Consider the following 13,622-nt stretch of genomic DNA (forward strand, 5'->3'; position numbering starts at 1 on the left):
TTATTATTAATTGGGTCGCCCTAATATATAAGCTAATAGCTGGAGCCGCCAATTACATGTTTGAATCTAGTTTTTGTCTCTCCTCTCTCTTCCTCCTCTCCTCCTTTCCTTCTCTGTTATGTCTTGCCTGAAAACATGGTATTAGAGCGGGTCTTCTGAGATTAGAAGCCGCGAGATCTCTCTCTTCTTGTTGTGGATCAAACCTGTCAAGGAAGTGCATTGGACTGATTTGAAGTTTTCTACACCCTTTCTTCCCTTCTCTTTTGGTCATGTGCCAAGAAACAAATTAAAGAGAGGGAAGTTTGATTCTGTGAAGGTTCTTTCACCTGTTTTCTGTGGATCGTGTGGTCCTTTTTTGTACCCATGTAAGGGGGTTATGGAGGTTTGAATGCCTTGTAAGTGCTGTGAGTTTTTGTTCTCAGTCTTATGGATCGTGTGATCCATTTCTGTACCCAAATAGTTAGGTGATATAGGTCAAAATGACCTATAACTATAAAACAGTGGTCGACTATAATTATTGGAAAATTTTCCAGTAGAAGTGTATCCAATAGACGTGTGGGATCCAAAAAAAAAATTATACTTGACTAAAATTTAACTGAACTGAATTGTGGCTGAACCAGGGACTGAACTATGTATGAACTGAATTAGGGTCTAAACTGGATGAATTGAAATTGAGTAGTGACTGAACAGTGGCTGAACTTAGTCTGGGGTCTGAATTGGATTAACTGAAATTGAACAGTGGTTGAACTTGGCTGAACTGTGATTGTGGATGAACTGAAATGTTAATAAATTGTGGCTGAATTATGATTTTTTTAACAGAATTATCCTTTAACATGTCATCTGAGGATTCTATCCTTTCTAGTGGGTCCTCCAGTCAAAGTGGAGTGAATGGGGTGGGTTTGATGGCCTTAACTATCTAGAATGGTCAAGGGGAATCAAATTATACATAATAGCCAGGGGGAAGGTAGGCTATATTAATGGTAAAACCAAAGAGCCAAAGTCTTAGGGGGTGGAGCATGATAGGTGGGATTAAGAAAACAATATGGTGACGTCATGGCTATTACTTTCTATGTTGCCTCCAATTAGGGAGACCTTCATGTGGGCTAAAACAGTTGTTGAGATTTGGGAGTAGGTAAAATCTACCTATTTATAGCAATGTCATTATGCCAAGATATACTTGTAAGCAAGGGGAGAGGACCCTCTTAGCCTATTATTTAAATTTGACCTCAATTTGAAAAGAACTAAATCACTATCAGAACATTGACTAGAAGTGTGATGCGGATGCTAAGGCTTACAAGTCTCTGGTTTCCCAACAACAGGCTTTTGCCTTCCTCTTAGAGTTGAGCCCTATATATGAGTCCCTCAGAGTTCATATATTTGGACGTAAAGATCTTCCTTTAGTACAAGAAGTGTATGCTCTAGTTCAATATGAAGAGAGCAGGCAAATTGTGATGAATAGCTCTGAGGGGGAGTAGATTGCCTTAGTGGCTAAAGGGAGTATGGGTATAGGAGGCAATAATTCCTTTAAGAAGGATGACTTCCAAAAGAGAGTGGATGATAAAGATAAGTTATGGTGTATTCATTGCTAGAACGCCAGGAATACTCGAGATACTTGTTGGGACTTCCATGGAAAGCCAAAGTGGGCCCAGGAGTTGAGTAAGAAATCAGATCAGAATAAGAAGTCGAGACAACAGAGTCAAAAAAAGTTCAATACAACAAACTTGGCCTCTTAGGAGTCTCAGTCATCTATTGCTATTCACCAGGACTGCCCATCCGTTGTCGATCCCCAAGAAGATATCATTAATTCTTTTTGTGAGCACTTGGATCTGTATGGGAGAGCAATCCACTAGATGGATTTTGCTTATCCTGCCTCGACTTTTTTTGTATCTACTTCATGTAATGGTAATCCTGCCACAACCTTCCATGTGTCTTCCCATTCATCTGATTCCCCTTGGATAATTGACTTTAGAGCCTTAAACCATATGACAAGTAAATCAAATTGTTTCCAATCCTATCAACTTTTATCTAGTAGGGACAAAGTGAGATTAATTGATGGTTCTTTTTCCACCATAACTGATCAAGGAAGCATAATCATTCCTTTTGGACTTACCCTTTCTAATGTATTACATGTTCCAAAATTACCTATAAATTTCTATCAATAGCATTACAAATTCTTTAATTTGTTCAGCAACCTTTTTCACTTCTTCTTGTGTTCTATAGGATTTGGACTCGGGGAAGATGATTGGTAGAGGTCGTATAGTGGATGGTCTCTACATGCTAGAGAACAAAGCTAGTCTTGCAGTCATTGAGTCTACGAGTCAGTCTAGTATGAGTCAAGTTTACTTATTACATAGTCATTTGGGTCATTTATCGTTTGAGTTGTTAAAGGTCTTACTTCCGCATTTATTTAAATCAGTGTCCGTGTTTGAGTTCAAATGTCAAACTTGTCAGTTGAGCAAACATTGTAGAAATAATTTTTCTTTAAGAAATAATAAATCCGATTTTCCTTACCATATTATTTATTTTGATACTTGGAGCCCTGTTACTTTACCATTTGAGCATGACTATAAATATTTCATTACTTTTATTGATGACTATTCCAGATATACATGGGTGTACCCCATGCGGTCCGGGGATGAAGTGTTAGATAGTTATGCCTTTAGATCCAATAAGATTGATGTACTTATTGACATTTACTGTAAATGAATGAAGTGCATAATTGATTCATGCTATTGTGGTATGTTTTTGTGTAATACCCTTAAACTGGACACTAATGTGACTTGTGTTAGTTTAGAATCTTCATAGCCGTTGGATAGACCTGTAGAGGTTTATCTTGCCAAGGCTGGCAGTAATGTGCCACCAAGAAGGTTGGGGTGGCTTGTCTCAGCTGCTAGGGTGAGACTTGAAATACATGTAATGTGGGTTTGATTGAAACTCTGAACCGGACCATTTTCCAATTTTGCTCTGAATCCTAGAGATAAATGGGCAAAACTAGAAAGTTACACCTAACCCGTAGACTCAATTATGGTACTACACTAAGTGTTGGATTGAACTGTCTTTGATATGCCAATCAGTGAGATCCTTAGAAGGGGTCAAAACTTGGGTATGTTGGAGTAGTTTGAGAATTCACCTGAGTGGGTGATCATAGTGACAAAATAAACCCCTTTGTCAGACAAAGTGAATGATCGGGGAATGCATTATCTCTGATGGAAACCTAAACTGTCGGCAATTGATTTCAAATTTATTGAGATTTGTTTTTGCTAAATATATTTATATAGAGAAATACATATATATTATGGTTTTACAAAATGTTTGCAAAATATTTTAATTCTCAGGATCTATATGAGTAGAGAGTGCAATACTGTACCTTATAATTGAGGGAGATGTTCTCTCTTGCCGGGTAGTGTTTAATCATTATGGGCTGAGAGGTTAAGTGTAAGACCATTTAATGTTATACCTGATAATCTCACATAAGTCCATAGTCCTTGGGCCTTTATAAAGTGGTTGGACTCAGGGACCATTTAGTATAAATGTTGGGCCTACTAAGAGCCCATACTGATGGGCACATGGGTTCATTGTCTTCAGTAGTAAATTCAGCCAGGCCTTGTAACAGAGGCTAGGTTGAACCCATATGGCTTTTGTAGAGATTAATGATGGGGTCCCACGCCATACAGAGAGAGCCAAACTAGCCAACATTTAAAAGGGAAAGTGAGCTAAATGACTTAATGGGCCTAAAGCCCATTTCGAACTAGGCTTAAGCGATTTAATTAAATAGGGTGAATTAGGTTTATAATCAGATTAAGATCAGCTATGGGGTAAGATAAGTCTTATCCACTTAAGATTCCAGATCCAAATACATATTTGGATCAAGAAACTCTTTCATAATTGGATTAGGAAGTTGATCCAGAGAAAGTTATAAATAAGGGGGGCAAAATCCTCGGTAGGTGAATTCTTCTTCTGTAGTTTTCTCCCTCAACTCTTGCTGCCCCTACCTAGTTCGATCTCCATTCTTGGAATTGATCAAGATTTGATCTTGATATTGTTTCTTGTTATAAGAAACAATCAGAAGTCGTGCGCACAACCCCTCGCGTGATTCTTACTGAAGAATTAGGGTTCTTGCTAAAGAACCCCCTTGCTGATCATGCCTCAACACAAGTTGTGTCATCTTCAGTGGAGGCGGGTTTTGGTGACATCTTTGGGCGTGAACACACCTACATTGGGAGTTACTTTCATTCCATATCAGGCATATCCCTCTCCCTCTTTTGGTTTCATATCTGGTCTGGTTTGTTTCAAGAACGAATATTAAAAAATGCAATTTTTTCTAAATTATGGAATACGATTCCTGGATCAGAGAAAGAAATTTTTGAAAATTTTCCCAACCACCCTACATGGTTTGACCATCCATATGATGGATTTTACATCTCTTCATAAAGTACCAAAGATTGTGAAAGATTTCCAACACATGATATTCACCCAATTTTAGATAGAGATCCAAATTTTCTAGTTTGACAATGCCAAAGAAAACTTCCACAATGATCTCACAGAGTTCTTTGTTTCATGTGGGTCTATCCATCGTAGCTCTTGTGCCAAAATTCTTTAACAAAATGGTGTTGTAGAAAGAAAAAACCGCCATTTACTTCAAGTGGCTTGTGGGTTACTCATCCATATGAGTGTTTCAAAACATTTTTGGTCGGATGTTGTGTTATATGCTACTTATCTCATCAATTGTATGCCATATCGGATGTTAGGGTACAAGGCTCCTCAACAACCCTATTCCCCATAGTTCCCCTTTTTTCTATTCCTATTTGTGTGTTTGGTTGTCATTATTTTGTTCAAAACTTGTCTCCTACCTATGGTAAACTTGACCCTCGTGTTCTTCTATGTGTATTCTTGGTCTATCATTCTTCTCAAAAGGGTTACCGTTGTTTCAATCATGTCTTTGGAAATATTATGTTTCTATGGATATGTCTTTTTTTTTAGGGTGATAATTTCTTCTCGGTTTTTCCTCAGGGGGAAAATAGGGTGGAGGAGAAACAATTTCAAGTACTACCTCCCCTACCTGACCCTCTTTTGTTTCTTGTCTTTCTCCGTTGCCACAAGGGCCAATCGGGTTCAAAAGCTATGGAACAACTTGAAACTATACCACTAACATCATCAGATTCATCAGGGACATATCACATTCCACAAAGTACTATTATTCCCGTTGACATTCCTGATCCTATTGCTATTGATTCTTCTTCTGCCAATGACCTTGACATCCCTATTGCACAAAGGAAGGGAGTTAGGTCCTGTACCACTAGACATCCTATCTCCCTCTTTATCTCATATGAGAACATCTCATCCTCCTTTCGTGTTTTTCTCTCTTCCATTGACAGTATCCCTATCCCCAAAAATGTGGCAAAAGCTCTTTCAATACCTAAATGGACAAATGCAATGAAAGAAGAGATGGATGCCTTACATAAAAAATGTACATGGGAATTAGTGGATCTCCTTATGGGAAAGGAATGGGTAGGGTGCAAGTGGGTTTTTATAGTAAAGCACAAGGCTAATGGTATAGTAGAAATGTACACAGTTTGGTTGGTGGTGAAAGGGTTTACTCAGGTGTATGAAGTAGAGTATGTAGAGACATTTGCTCCGGTTGCTAAGATGAATTCTATCAGAGTTCTTTTTTCTCTTATTGCTAACCTTGATTGGGATCTCCACTAGTTAGATATTAAAAATGCCTTCTTGAGTGGTGATCTTGAAGAAGAAGTGTACATGGTGCAACCTCTTGGTTTCTATGCCCAAGACCAAGAAAAAAATGTGTGCATGTTAAAGAAGTTTTTGTACATGCCAAAACAGTCCCCGAGAGTTTGGTTTAGCAAATTTCACCTACCTGTACAACAGATTGGTTATAAACAGTGTCAGATTGATCATACACTATTTGTGAAAATATGAGAAGGAAAAATTATAGCATTGATAGTGTATGTTGATGACATAGTGATCATAGGCAACTGGAAGGTGGAAACTTAGAGACTAAAGGAGTTCCTAGCCACTCAATTTGAGGTGAAGGAACTATGTCATTTAAAGTATTTTCTTGAAATTGAAGTGATTCATTCGAAAAAAGGGATTTTCATTTATCAAAGAAAATACACCCTAGATTTATTACAGGATACAAGAAAACTTGGAGTCAAGCCTACTAATTCCCCCATTGATTCAAACCACAGATTAGGTGATTGTCAAAGTGAAACTATCAAGAATGTGAAACAATTCCAGAGACTTGTGGGTAGACTTTTATGTGTGTCTATGACACGACCAAACATTGCTTATGTTGTGGGTGTTCTTAGCCAATTCGTGTATGCTCTTAAGACTACTCACTTAGAGGCTATCGATAGAATTCTCAGGTACCTAAAGAAGTTCCTAGGGGCTGGTTTACTTTTCCAAAAGAATGGTCACTTGAAGGTTGAGGTGTATACAAATGCTGACTGTGCCGAATTAATTGATGACAGAAAGTCTACTAGTGGGTATTGCACCTTTGTGGGAGAAAACCTAATCATGTGGAGAAGCAAAAAACAAAATGTTGTGGTGAGGTCTAATGCTGAAGTTGAATATAGAGCAATGTTCCATGGAGTGGCTGAAGTTATGTGGATAAAGAACTTGTTGATTGAGTTAGGATTTCCTATTGATGGTCCATATCCTTGTATTGTGATAACAAAGCTGCTATCAACATTGTTGCCAATCCAGTGCTCCGTGATAGAACTAAACATATTGAGGTTGACAAGCATTTTATTAGGGAGAAAATTATAAATGGGGAAGTGTGCACTCCATATGTCAGTTCCACATATCAACTTGTAGACATCTTACCGAGGGATTATATAATCCTTAGCACAATGATTTATGTAACAAGTTGGGAATGATTGATATCTATGTCCCAACTTGAGGGGGAGTGTTGGAATCAATTAGCCTCTTCTCTTAGGCTTTTATTTATGTTTTTCTGTTCTTTAGTGCCGCAGGGGCACTCTTATAATTTCTTGTCTTTTCATTATTAGTTGGGTCACCCTAATATATAAGCTAGTAGTTGGTGCTGCCAGCTACATGTTTGAATCCAGTTTTTGTCTCTCTTCTCTCTTCCTCCTCTCCTCCTCTGATATCTCTCGCCTGAAAACATTGGTATTAGTGAATTTTTCTTTCCTCTGAACTCTAAATGCAAAGAATGTTGTTTTGAATTCTGAAAATGATCAAATATCCATTTTTTGTTTGTCTATGTGATTTTTTGTTTGTATGTAACTCTACCATACAATTGAGGAACAATGACAAGGGAAATTGATGCCAACACAAGGGGTATTGGTGTTTAGGTGGGGGTGTTAGAAGTTTTGAGTTTTTGTGTGGTTTTTCCTATATATAAAATCTAAAGTTATTTAATCTCAATTGATGAGCATGTTTAAAGTAATCTTTAATTAGAGTAGCTCTTTAGTTACCTTGGCCATGGTTTCACCTTCCAAATGTTGGACAGAGATGTGAGGCCAGGTTAGATGGAGTTTTTGTCAATGATCTTCACTCAACTGTGATAAAGCTTGGTGGAGTAAAACCTTGTGACATTCCGAGAATGACAAATTTACTGGTGGATGGACTTTTATACCTGGTTTGGTTGGTGACCTCCATTGTAGCTCAGTTGTGGAAGGAAGGTTGTAGGATAGAAGATGAGGAGACAGAGCATGTATGCTTGAGAGGATTGTAATACAAAGACTTTAGCATAAAATTGGCAAAGTCAAAAGTGGAAAACAAAAAAGAAAAGAAGCAAGTTGATGATTTTACCACTTAGAGAAACAATGTTGGGTAGCAAAGACAGACATGTGGCAAATCCTATGCCCAGGTGGTGGCAGGAGAAATTAATGTAAGGCATGCACAGGAAGTTCAAAAGATTACAGAAATGGAGCAAGGATTGAGAGAAAATTAGTGTTTGGACTAGACAATAGGTTTGAGTTGGGTGGATCATTTGAATCGGGGTCAATCACATAACTCTTTAAGTAGTCATGTGGCAGGGGAGGAACATTTAAAAGGTGACCCAATTAAAACAAATGGTCCGGTCAACCGATTCAGTGGGCCTCATACTCTAAAAGAGGTTGGTCTAGTTCTTAACAAGACACACGCCACTTTAAAAGGGAACATGACTAAGACTACTGGAGCGATGATGGATGCTAAGTTTGGTCCATCATCATCCCCTTCGAACACCCTTCAATTCTCTACAAGAAGAAATGATAGTTCGATGATGACTCCATCTTGCTTTTGGGTCCCAAGCAAAGGAAAACAAGTCGTCTCCCTGGAATGATGCAATCCAAAATGCCATAAGCCTCCTTTGTATGCTTAATTGAAATCTTCTGAGGTTTCAAAAGCAGCAGGTTATAGTGAAACTGAATTCATTGGAGTGGAGTTCTCATCGGAGGAAGAGAATTGGTCAAACTCTGATGCCGATGATACAGTTAGTCTTGGAAGCATGGATCAGTAGATGTTGATGGCCTTTCCTAATGATGAAAGTTTCAACACTGAACAATTGTTTCTAGAAGATAAAAGCTCAAGCTCAATAGAAAGTATCTAGATAAAGCCCTCTTAGTATTGGGTTTCACCCAAGGAAGAAACAAATTTGGAAGGTTTTATAGAGGAGAGTCAAGGTACACCTAAACAAAAAAATAACCCCATTTCAGCAAAGCAGCACAAGCCGGTTAGAGGTGTAGTGGAACAGAACTCTCCTATGCCATTGAGTGCAGATTCATCATTTGGGGAACAACTTGGAAATGTCACTTTGGCTGCTATGGGTAACATAGATTCGGTTGAATCAAACTTGATCCCACAGTTGCACCTTAGGGAAGGACCCATCCTTGAACCGCTTCCCCATTCTAGGACTCCAGCTTCTTTGTGTGTTTCCTCCACAAGTCTAGGTACGTTTGTCAATTTGTTTTTGGACACTGATATGGGTATTGTCCCTAAAATATGTACCTCTACATCCCAACCACAAAGAATGCCCAAGGAGGGGGAGCTGTTGGGTGTCGAACTTGAGGGCAAAGAGAAAGAATAACTAAGGAGAAAAAGGAAACATGAGAAGTTAAAGAAGATTTTGGATCATATATGTTTTTATTTTGAGGAATATAAGCAAAGAGAGGACTAGTTGGAAAAAATACAAAAAAACCTTAAAGCTCAAGAGAAAGCTTCTGATAATGTGATCGACTGTGTAACTATGGTAGGAAAACCTGAATAAAAAAATTACAGGAAGAGGAATTGGAGAAGATTTGGGGACAAATTTGTGTACTCCTTGAGGAGTATAAACTTATAGAAAAATTTTCGAAGAAAAATCCTAGAAAATTGGATCCCCTAAAGGCATCAAAGGTGTCATCTTGCAAATCTGGACAAGCAAACATCCGCTAGAAAGAGGAAAGATCACAGGTGGAGAGACTAATATCCAACATAGAAGGAGATATAGAATTCGGTGGAAGAGGGGAGAGAAGGAAAATCCCTAAGTAGGGGACATGTAAATTGAGGTGGGTACCGATTTCTTTGTTTTCCTATGAAAATTATTAGCTGAAATGTAAGGGGCTTAAGGCAGTACAAGGAAGAGAAGAGCAATAAAGGATCTCCTTTGAAGGGAAAGGCCAGATATCATAATGCTATAGGAGACCAAGTTAGTTGAACTTGATAGAAAATGGGTTAGAAGTGTTTGGAAATCTAGAAAAACGAGTTGGGTTTTTGCACCTTCTTAGGGGGCTTTAGGGGGTATTATCACCTTTTGGAGAGAGGATGTTGTGGAGATTGTGGAGGAATTAATAGGGAGTTTCCCAGTATCCCTTAAGTTTAAAAGTGTGGAGGATGGTTTCAGTTGGGTACTAACCAATGTGTATGGACCATGTAACTATAGAGAAATGAATGAATTCTATGAAGAATTATCAAGGATTCAGGGTTTGTGGGATGGCCCTTGGTGTTTGGGGGGGGGGGAATTTTAATGTAATCCGCTTCACTAATGAATCAGAAAACCCCTATTAGACCATAACAACTAGCATTAGGAAGTTCAATGAGTTCATTAACTGTGTTGCGAGCTAAAGGAACTTCCTTTGCTACAAGCTCACTTTACATGGTCTAATTACTAGGAAACCTTAAATTGTTCAAAGCTAGACATATTTCTTTTCAATGAAAGTTGGGAAAGTCATTGAAGGGATTTGGTAGCTAGAGCTTTACCTAGATTTACTTCTTACCATTGTCCCATTGAGTTAGGATATGAACCTTTTAGGCTTGGTCCTTGACCCTTCCGATTTGAAAACATGTGGCTAACACACTTTGACTTCATGAAGAAGATTAAGGAATGGTGGAGGGAACATATAAGTGGAGTGAAGTGGAAATGGGTGAGATTCCACGAAAAAACTGAGAAGTTTGAGATCAAAATTAAAGGATTGGAATAAAGACCATTTTGGGAGATTAGAGGAATCAAAATCATCTTTGCTAACCTAAATAGAAGAGTTAGATGGGAAGGAGTCCCAAAGAACCATTAACATGTTGGATCAAGAATTGAGATGGAAGTTGAAGAGGGATCTAGAAGAGGTACTACTAAGGGAAGAAATTCCCTAAAGGCAAAAATCTAGATGCAAATGGATTAAAGAAGGTGATGGAAATACTAAATTCTTCCATGAGATGGTCAATGGGAGGAGGAGAAAAACTTGGCTACTAAGCTTGAAGTGGATGGAGTGGCTTATGAGTCTCAAGAGGAGATAACCAATTGTTTTGTTGCCCACTTCAAATATATTCTAAGGAGGCCTCTAGGTAATAGAGTGGAGTTGGAAGGTGTTATTTGGCCATGAATTTCTAAGGAAAATAAGAGATGGTTGGAAAGGCACTTTGAGGAGGATGAAATTAGACTTGCTATCTTTTCTATGGATAGATCTAAATCCCTAGGGTTGGATGGCTTTACCATGGATTTCTTTCAAGATTGTTGGAATGTCATTAAGGAAGATTTGCTTGAGGTCTTTAGAGAGTTTGAGGAAAGCTCAACAATAAGCCGAGGAGTTAATGATACTTTTCTAGCCCTGATTTCAAAGAAGAAAGAGATCATTCATCCAAAAGATTTTATACCTACCAATTTGGTGACTAGCATTTACAAGATTCTAACTAAGGTCTTTTCATTGAGGATAAAAAATGTGCTCCCCTCAATCATTAGCCAAGCTCAATGTGCTTTTGTTCAGGGGAGACAAATAATTGATGAAATTTTAATAGCAAATTAATGTGTGGATGAGATGCGAAAATTAGGTAATCAAGGCTTTGTAAGTTGGATCTTGAAAAGGCTTATAATCTAGTGGGTTAGAGTTTCTTGTCAAAGGTGCTCAGGAAGTACGGTTTTGGGAATAAATGGTGTAAGTGGATGAAGTGATGCCTTTCATTCTTTCTTTGTTTTTTGTTCTACTTAATGGAGTAGTTAATGATTTTTTCCGAGCTTATAGGGGCCTAAGAAAAGGTGATCCACTATCCCCCTTTTTATTCACTTTGGTTGTTGATGCTTTTAGTAGACTTTTATCAAATGTAGATAGGGCTGGGTTATTGAGAGGTTGGAGAATAGGTAGAAATAGAATTCTGGTAACCCACCTTCAGTTTGCAGACAACATTATCCTCTTTTGTGAGGGATGTGGTTTGGTAGAAGTGAGAAACTTGAAGAATCTAATTATCCTCTTTGAAAATGCCTCTAATTTGAAAATCAATTTTAAAAGGAGTTTCGTGGTTGGTTTAAACTTGGATAAATGGGTTTTGGAGTCTATCGTTGCCTACTTAGATTGCTCCTATTCCGAATTTCCTTTGACCTATTTAGGACTTTTCCTAGGTGCCAACCCAAAGGAAAGTTGGTTTTGAACCCTATGGTGGAAAAGTTTGAAAAAAAAATTGGTGACTTAGAGGAGGAATTATATTTCTTTAGGGGGTAAAGTGACCTTAATAAAAACTACACTAGTTAATTTGCCAATTTATTTTCTATCATTCTTCAGGATACTTAACAGGGAAACAAAGAGGATTGAAAAATTAATGAGGGACTTCCTGTGGGAGCCAGAGGAAGGAAAAAATATCATTTGGTTAGCTAGGAAGTAGTGAGCCGAATAAAAAAAGAAGGGGTCTAGGGCTAAGACAGATAGCTAGGAAGAATGAAGCTCTTCTAGGTAAATGGCTTTGGAGGTGGCCCTTAGAAAGAGAGAGGTTATGGCATGAGGTGGTGGATAGCATTTATGTCTATTATGAGACTGGTTGGGATGTGGGGGTATCTCGATAGGCTTTACTCACAACCCCTTGGATATGATGTCTGCTTTGGTAATTCTATTCTTTTTTGGGAAAATATTCGGGTGGGCTCTTAACCTCTAAAGGATCACTTTCCTTCCCTTTACAATATCTCCCTCTTTAAAAATGAGCTTGTTTCAAGATTTCTTTCTCTCCAAGTTCTCCCCTTGTCTTTGAATTGGAATTTTGGGTTTTGTAGACGTTTAAGAGATGAGGAATATGCTTGTGTCTCTGAGCTCTTACTTCTTTTGAACCCTATTTGAACGTCTCTAAACCCGATAGAAGAATTTGGACCCTAACTCCTAATGACTCATTTACTTGTGCTTCTTATCTCAAGTCCCTTTGTTTTGGCCCTCTCTCTTTGGAGTTCCCTATCAAAAAAATTTGGTCAAGGCCCATTCCCCCTAAAGTAGTTGTTTTTTGTTGGGAAGCTTTTTATGGTAAGACCAATACTATGGATAACCTACAAAAGAAAGAAACATTTCCTTTGTAAATCCCCAAATTAATGTATTTTGTGTAAAATGCATAATGAAGATCACCACCACTTGATGTTATTTTATGCTTTTTTTGCTAATATTTGGAACTGGGTATTTATGTTGTTTAGGTGTAGGCGGACCTTGCCCTCTGAAGTAAACCTACTTTTTGATCCGTTTACTTTTGGGCTGCCAACTAAGACAGGGAAACTAATGTGAAAATATACCAGAGTTGCCATTTTGTGGACTATTTGGGGGGAAAATAATTTTAGAATATTCCAAGAAAAGGAAAGAAGCATTGATGAAGCAAAGAAGTGCATTATAACAAGAATAATTCATTAGCTAAAAATTCAAATATGTTTAGAGGTTATTCTTTTAATGATCTCTAGAAATGTTGGATAGAGGTGGCCTCCACAACCCCCAAAAAGAATAGACTATATATAGAGTGGAAACCTCCTATAAAGGGTGTGGTAATATTGAACTTTGATGATAGCAGTCTAGGCAATCCAGGGTCTTCGGGCATAGGAGGGATCTTAAAAGATAAGGATAAAAACATCCTATTCCTATTCTTGGGACCAGTGGGAGTTGGGGATTCAACAAGGTCTGAGATACTGGTTGTGGTGCAATGAATACATGCTGCAAACCAACTAGGAGTGAAAAATCTGGTAGTTAAGGGAGATCCTAAGGTGGTAGTAGGTTGGTTGTCGAGTTCAGAAATAGTTCTATGGGGCTACAGGGATCTTCTTAAGAAAGTTAATTGGCTCACAAGGAATATGTCAGTCACCTATCAATGGGTCAGCAGATTAGAAAATGCCATGGCGGATTCTTTGGCAAAACAAGGGGTCTCAAGGGTTGAGTTATTTCTTGCCACTCTAT

This window comes from Nelumbo lutea, chromosome 1, assembly GCF_056320005.1.
Source record: "Nelumbo lutea isolate HS-2025 chromosome 1, American lotus-T2T, whole genome shotgun sequence".
Lineage (NCBI taxonomy): Eukaryota > Viridiplantae > Streptophyta > Magnoliopsida > Proteales > Nelumbonaceae > Nelumbo > Nelumbo lutea.